Source organism: Otolemur garnettii, unplaced genomic scaffold (assembly GCF_000181295.1).
Source record: "Otolemur garnettii isolate 467f Iridium unplaced genomic scaffold, OtoGar3 scaffold00022, whole genome shotgun sequence".
NCBI lineage: Eukaryota > Metazoa > Chordata > Mammalia > Primates > Galagidae > Otolemur > Otolemur garnettii.
In genome coordinates this window covers 225736-234438 of record NW_003852417.1, presented here as the reverse complement: position 1 = coordinate 234438, position 8703 = coordinate 225736, and positions in this window count along the sequence as shown.

The window sequence follows — 8703 nt, the reverse complement described above, 5'->3', positions numbered from 1 at the left end:
ACTCATGACGTGGTTATGATTATGTAGCCAAATAAGAAGGAAACACTAGACCCTCTTCTTAAACTCTAGCTGTGTAGACTCCAGAAGGGGCATTGTAGCCATGACCCAGCTACTGCGGTCTTTATTGTGCTTTTGTAAACAAAACTGCCAACTGCTACACAGCACCAGAAATCCTTTAGAAAGTACAGAGGAAAATATTGTATTCCTATAAGCCAGGACTTGAAACTGGACGTTACATCTACCTTACAAATGTTATGGCAAATGTTAAACGTTCTATTACATGATGCCTTGTTTAGGATTTTAGTATTAGGTATAGATTTTCTTCTCTTAGATGGAAAAGGGAGAACATTTTTCTTTGTTTTTATGGATCTGTGAATTTTATAACTGCTCTTTTTTTCCCTCTGTGTTTATTTCTAGGAATTAAAGAGTCAATTTTGAAACTCACATGTAGCAAGTTTAGAGGACTTTATAGATGCCATTATTTTAGTCTGGTCTGAACCAGACACCAGCAGCTAACAGCCAATGAGACAAGCCATGACCCCTCCATCCAGGGACGCCGCTCACAAAATGCTCCATCTGTGCAAACAGAATGCGTCACGCCATCCAATCGGGCCGTTTCGAGATGTGTTCTCTGGTTCTCAGTTCTGCTCCTGTCCATTCTCCGCATGTAACAAACACCCCAGCCTTCCTGGCTTTGAGTTGTGACAGTTTCGAGACACCTTTCACCAATTTCCACTCTGGGCTGACAGGCCTGGCCCCGGCACACACAAGAGGATGTTTTCTCAGGTGACACCAAGGACAACTCCATTTATGTCTCCAGCTGTCCCTGTAAATTGAATCATGTAACATGATTCTGTTTCAGTGGAGGCCAGTTTAACTTGGTAGATGATGATCAGGCACAACTTGTGATATAGTTCAAAGAAAACGTTTGTCACCGACACTGGGATTTGGAGCCAAAAACTTTGGGACAAACATTTACCTCTTTAATAGGCATGTGCTATTACTTATGCTATTCGTGGCTATCATAAGGGTTTCCTTGAGCCTTAAGTATGTTTGCTGGAGAGAAAGTATCATTGCAAAGGAAAGATCCTTCAAGGACGTGAAGATTCAAGGTGACAATATCGATAAACTTTTCTGTAACTTTGCCTCTATCAGGTCGCCTATCACTAGCATTTTCTCCCAGTTAATATCAGATGTTCAAAAGGATTTTTCAGATGAATTTTATACTTGTATTTCTTTGACATTTCCTTATCACCTTATCTGAGGAATGGTAAGTTTTTGTTTGTTTGATTTTTTTTTTTTTAACCAGAGCACAACTCTGTCTGGCACACTTTGACATACACTAACTGTTTGCTTAAAAACTGTATTTGACCTCAATCACCTTGAATGTCTTGCTTTACAGTTTCCAGTTTTCTGGAGACAGGCAATGGCATTATCTATACTTGATGACTAGGCAATATGACAGGAACATTTGGGGTCTGAAATCAGGGAAGTAAAGAATCTGAAGTAAAAAGGTCAACAGCATTGTATGTTGTTGTATACTGACAGATAAAACTGGATGATGTTATTCAGTGTCATGGAGAGTCCTTGGATCTTATCTAACCAAAACACCTTGCAGTAAAGGAAGCTAAATGACCTTTTCTGAATCACATGAAGCCATGGTCAAGTTGGAGCCCCCCAGTCAGAAATCCAGCCCTTCCTGCCTGTGGCTCAGTCCTAGAACTCTCTCTGGGAGCATCTCATGGATTCTAGTTGGGAGTTACTGGTTCCTTTCTCCAGAAGTGAATTTCAGAATTAAGTGTGGCAGGAGGATTCCAGGGATGTAGTTCCACACCAAAGAGTACAGCTGCTCCCTACGTTCCCAGCCTCGCTGAACTAGCTCCTTGTCTTCAAAAGGTCACTGCACACCATTCTTTATGTCTGATTCCTACAGTAAACAAAATTTGGAGGAAGATTAATGTGACATTTGAAAATGTGACCAAGTGGCCTTAGCTGTAATCTCTTGAAGACAAAGTCAGACAGTCCTTTCTCCTGAATGCAGATGGCTTTCTAAACGTGGTGCATTCACACGGACCACCATGACGAGGACCTGAGAATCTCCCCTCCTCAACAGCTGTAATAAAGGCCCCTTCTCTATCTCTTTATACTCCAAATACCAGTTTAAGCAGGAATAATGTAAGCACTAATTTGTACTGCTTAAAACAAAAGCCATTTAGCCTGCCTCTCACCTTCTTTTGATTAAATCTAATTTCTTCATTTTTCTTCTAAGAATCACTTCTTAGTGGAAACCTTCATTTCCTTGAGGGAATTACTTCACTTCTTCATTTCCTTAAGAGAATTACTTTATTTCTTATTTTCTCTAGGGAATTGTTCATCTTCATTGGATGCAACAGCAAACTGGTGATGCAATTTTTTACAAAATTTCCTCTTTTTCCCCAAAGGAATCCACGGGATACCCCATCCTAGACTTTGAAGTCTGAGCCCAGTGGCAGACCTAGGCCGCAGGAGTTTCTTGACTACAGACCAGTGCTCTGACGGAGCCCTTCTGTGACTTACAAGGCCTGACGTTCCCTGCTTCTTGGTATCTCAGCACCCCAGCTGTTCTGTAGGTATAATGGGCTAGTCACTCTCTTTCCCTCAGCTCCCCTCTTGGTTGTTACCTAGTCTGGTGTCTACTGCTGGTGATCAGACACCCCTAGCAGGTAAACTGATCTAGCCAGGACACACTGCCCCTGGGCCTGTCCAAACTGGTGACTTGGCCTCCAGAGCCCCCTTCTTTCTGTTACTCTTGCATTTCTTGGCAGGCATCACTTATAACATGCACTTCCTGGTGAAATCCATGAAGGCACAGAGAGAGGAACAAAGCCATTCTTGGAAACTTCTGGAAAGGTCTGAACTGAAGCACGAAATCCAAGTAGAGCGAATAGGGGGATGCGGTTGACGTGGGCTGCAATTGGGAAGCTGGGGTTGGGTCAGAGAGAGCTTGCCCTGCATGAATGCACTGAAGATGCCAGAAGATGGGGCAGAAGGCAGCTGCTCCCCACAGGCAGCTGGGTGTGGTCTGGCAGAGAAGATCGCCCCCAACCTGAGGCCAACAGGGACCCATTAAAACCTCTCGGCCAAGCAGAGACATCTTCTACTTGGCACTTTGAGATAAACTCAAGAGTTTCAAAAGTGGATCAAGGATTCTGGACTGATGGAGGTTCCCTCAGCAGTGTTCCATGGGCCATGCTGGTGGACACTGCTCCAGGGACTCTATGGGAATTTCTCTTCTCACCTACACCCTCCAATGTTGGTTTCCCTGGGACTCTGTCCTCTTCTCTTCCTGTCATACATTATTCCTGCTTAAACTAATCCAAACCTACCCTTCACTTCCCACGTGTATATTGGTGACTCTCACATCTGAAACTCCCACATCGGGCGTCTAACTACCCACACCACATCTCCCTGTGTGATCCCACAGGTGCCCACAGTTCAACATCGCAGAAGACCATTTCCTACAATATTTGTCTCTGTCTGTGTTTCCCATCACGAGAGCCCCAATTTTGAAGTTGGTGATCTTAGCTTCACCTTTTAGGTTTCCTTCAATTTCCCATAGTGTAACCTCACAAATACTGAATTAGCCACTAAATCCTATGGATTCTATTTCATAAAAAAATGTCATTGCGTTAGTTATGGCTGGTACTATTTGGGTCCTATTACCCCACAATCATACTCTTGGTGATAGTTGTGTCTCCATCATTCACATCCTTAAAAATTTTATACTTCCCGTGATGACTTTCACAGTGAATTTTCACAATTAAAAATGTGATGAAAATCTTCCAGTGGATCTCTACTGTGATGAGGATGTCTAAACGACTTAGTGTCCTATATTTGTGTGTGTGTGTGTGTGTGTGTGTGTGGAGAGAGAGTGCACACGCACACTGAGTCTAAATTAAGTCTATGGCTGAGAGCTCTACACGTGGCCATTTATGTTTTTTTCCTGCCAAGCTTTTCAGCCCAATCTCTCACCTTCATGTCCCCTCCGCATACTCTAACCGTACCAAGTTATCTGACGTTCTTGACCTATCTTAGGTATTTCTTTCATTTCCATTTATATATAACCTGCTTGTATCTCTGCCCTCATTCTGCTCATCACTTGTAATCACAGTCAACAGCTCGGGGCCCCAGGAAGGTGCCACAGGCCCAAGCTGGGTAAGGCCTGGACCTCTGCCACACTCCCCTTGTATCCCCCACAGCCTTTCTGCTTCTCAGGAAATCCTCGGTCAACATGAAATGAACATAAAAGAAGAAGCAAAATTGTACCTGGTCAGTAGTTGTCACAGTTTGTGTCTCGTGCTCTTTTTAAGTGAATCATTTACTGTGGCAACTTTCCATTGTATACGTATTTTAATGAAGTATGTAGATTGACATTTATTTTCTCTCATGACACTAGTTCTGCCACATTAAACAATTCTATACTATTCGAATCATTTAAAATCATGTGTCCGGAGGTGATAAAATTGAAGAAAATTTACCAAGGAGAACAGTCTAGTCTATGGCGATTGCTCCTGGTCCATTGCCCCATCCCTTCCCAAAAGACTCAAAGACTCAAGTGGCTTTTTATTCAACATTAATAAAACACTTTTTTTTTTTAGCAAATAAAAGTGAGACTTTTTTGTTTTAGAAATAGCCTAATAAAAAAATACAAGACAAGAAAGGTATAATTTAGGCCAAAAAAATTTGTTTTTCTGCACTTCTTGCTTATATGCGACATGTTTTACAAGATAACTCATTTGAAGTACGTCTTTCCTTTTTTGGCTGCTAAACCATGTTTCAGTAAATTACCTCAAAAATAATATATTAATTTCTATGGATTCACCTAATCAAATTATTTGATGAAATGAAGAATATGAAAGAGAGTTATAAACATTGCAGAACTGAGTATGTTAAGTACTTTTAAAATACTCGCAATCGATTGTTAATTACTGAGTAGCTCCTATGCATAAGTTGTCATGCTAAATATAAACACAACACTGTAAGAGTCCTGATCTCTGCTCTTAAGTAATTTGCATACCATTTTGGAGAAACCAGTCAGAGAAATCAGCAAAATGTAGAGCGCAGTGAAAACCCAAGAGTTGGCATAGCCAGAGTGGAAGCGTTTAGAAGAGGGTCTTCAGTTGCCAGTGCTTTCTCAAGGAAGCAGATTCAGAAAACATGGTCCTGAAGAATGAATGGAATATGAAAAGTACTTTTTTTGGAGTTAGTGTAGGAATTCTTAGATGTCCTCCCCCTGCAGAACCTTGGTCTTGCTCATGGAGGGAGCTGTGACCAAGGTGCCCCCGTCATGATCAGGTTCTGTTATAAGGTGAAGGTGAGGGAATTTTGCAAATATAACGAAAGGCCCAGATCTGCTGGGACCTTTACAGAATGGGAGCTCATGCTTGGGACAGGGCGCAGCCATCAGGAGCCCTTGAGAGAGAGAGAGCAGCCTCTCTCTGGAGGTCTTGAAGAGGTTAGCAACCAGTTTAGCAGCTACAGAAGAAGGATTTCTGCCCACAACCCGAGGGAGCCTGAAAACACATCTTTCCCTTCAATCCTCTAAAATAAGGTTTCTTGGCTGATATTTTGAGCATATCCTTGAGCAGAGGGTCCGGCTCAGCCATGGTTGGCTTGTTGACCCACAGAAACCGTAAGATAATAAATGGTAGTAAGTTTGTGGTAATTGGTTATATAGCAAGAGAACTCTAAAACAACCACATTCCATAAGATTCTCCAATTACTTACATTTGAAAACTGTCCTAGAGCTGTCATTTGGTATCAAGTCACTGTGCTTTATGGACTGACGATCCTGATGTCTCAGTTCTTCAGAGGCGAGTAGCCATGAGTCACTGTGGAGAGTGGCATCCTCCACTGTGAGGGGAGAAGGCTGCTGGCCCAGACAAGACACCAGGGAACATGATATAGATTTGTCATCATACCTGAGAATCACACACTGTCTCTGGAAGGGTCTGCCACACTCATGTTCCAGTGTTCTCAGGCTGTGCCTGAGGCCCCATGTGGGTGGCACAGCCAGCTCCCAGGAGAGCCGGGAGTGGATCTCAAGTCTTCTGATACCCAGGCCAACATTCTCAGTGCTACCTGAGCCTCCAGGAAGTCAAAGCAAGATCCTACTCAATGGACCATGATTGTTATAGTTTCAATTCCATGGCATCTTATTAGGGCTCAAAAGAGCAAGATGAGAAATTTGCCACTTTTCTGTGGGTGTATCACAGTGGTTGCTGTTTTTCCATGATGAATTAGTAATAACTCTCAGGAACATTTGGCAGGCTTAAGAAAAATGGATTTTTTACAATGCATTGAATAAACATCTTCTGCTGGAATATCTCCTCTACTTCACCGGCTTCAATACAGTAGAAGTTTATTGACGTGTGTACCACGAGCTGTTTGAGTGATTGCTTCATATATTACGCTCTGCTACATTACATCCTGTTCTTTTTCTGCTTCCATAGCCCAAAGACTTATTGGAATCAGTTGTTTCAGACTCATAAAATATACATGACTTAGGAAAAAAAAATTATTATACCAAGAATTCCACTAGTCTTTCAAAGCTGCATCCTTGATTATTTGTTGAAATTCATTTCATTTTTCTATCATTATCCTAGCGCATGTTAAGTCCTACCATAGAGTATAAATGTGCAATCTGCTCGGCGAGGCAGTTTGTAATAAGCTAGCATGAAACAACATTTTCCGTATTATGGTTTGTTGATTTTTTTTTTTTGAAGAAACTAGCGCCCATAAAACAGAAAGTTAGTTTGAAAGTATGAATTCTAAAATGAGCCTTTTCTTAAAGCAATTCCATCTGAAATTTAACTAAACTGTCCTGTCTTTATCAATAAACCATCCACCGTACCATGTTGTTGACATTTTTAACAGGAAGATTTACGAGACGTTGAAGCAGCAGGTTGAGGAGAAAATGCACAGAAATGGGAGGCTGGAATTGAGGCCTGGGCGTCTGCCCTTCCAGGTCTGCCTTCCCTCCCTCCCTCGCTCGCTGTGCTGAGGGTCCACGTCCTTTGCCGTGTTGACGGCTCCTTTGCCCTCTGCAAGAAGTCAAGGTGGGGGGTGTATGTTCTGTCCCCTCATGCAAGTGATCTCAGGTGCTATCATCAGGGGACTCTTTGCACGTGGCACCCTCATACTGTCTATCCTTCCGTAATGACCCCTCACCCCATCCTGCTTCTTTCTGCTGTTTTACCTAAACACTTGCCCACACCACCAGAAAGTAAACAAACTCTCTTTCAAACTCTCCTCAGCACCAAATTTAAATGTGGCAGCTGGTATGGGCAGGGACCTGTTGGCCATGTGATTCATCCTCCTAGTGCAGACGCACATGACCACCTTCCTCCTCTTCTAAAACTACGAGAGAAAGACTCGTGTTGTCACTGCTTTGTGAGCTTATTAGTGTAAGAAATGTGGAAGTGTCTGGCTAAAGGCTTTTAAAGGTTTAAAAATTCTCCTTCAATCCATGTGCATGGAAGGCTTAGTATGGGCAAGAAACTATGCAAGATTTCAAAAGAGGACTCAGCATCATGTCTGCACACTGACAAACACACACTAGGTATCATCTCTGCACACTGACGACCGCAAACTAGGTATCATCTATACATACTGACAACCGCACACTAGGTATCATCTATACATACAGCTGACCGCACGCTAGGTATCATCTATACATACTGATGACCGCACGCTAGGTATCATCTCTGCACACTGACGACCGCACACTAGGCATCTTCTCTGCACACTGACGACTGCACGCTAGGTATCATCTCTGCACACTGACTACCTCACACTAGGTATCATCTCTGCACACTGACGACCACACGCTAGGTATCATCTCTGCACACTGACGACCACACGCTAGGTATCATCTATACATACTGATGACCGCACGCTAGGTATCATCTCTGCACACTGACTACTTCACACTAGGTATCATCTATACACACTGATGACCGCATGCTAGGTATCATCTCTGCACACTGACGACCTCACACTAGGTATCATCTCTGCACACTGACGACCACACACTAGGTATCACCTCTGCACACTGACTACCTCACACTAGGTATCATCTCTGCACACTGTCAACTGCACACTAGGTATCACCTCTACACACGGAAAGTCACTATCCAAGATTACAAAAGAGGACTCGGCGTCATCTCTGCACTCTGTAACTGACAGGGAGGGCTATGGCGGAAACAAGGTTGAGACTAACATGGTGATATGTGAGGTCACTGTAGCTAAAACTGGGGGGAGGATGGAGGAGAGCAGAAGCTTCCAGTAGACGGTGCCACTGGAATTGGACATAAAATGGTGCATGGGATTTTATGTGAAGATGAACCCTCTAATCCTGGATGGCAGAGACACGAGCAGGACCAGGAGGTCTGCCAAGGCCTGGCAGCCATGTGACAGGCTCCAAGTACTCCAGGCGCTCCCTTACAGGGAAGGTTTCAGAGTGTGAGCCACTTGCCTTGACTATTTCTGTGGCTGAGGCTCTGAGGTTTGTTCTCCAAGTGTGGTGCCCTCAGCCTCCTCCAGAAACCCATGAGAAACAAATCCTGTGCCCTACCTCAGACCTGCAGCATTCTGTTTCCAAAGCCCTCACTTAGCTTCCGCTTCCTCCTCCAAATTGGAAATGACACTGGTTTGCAGGGCCAT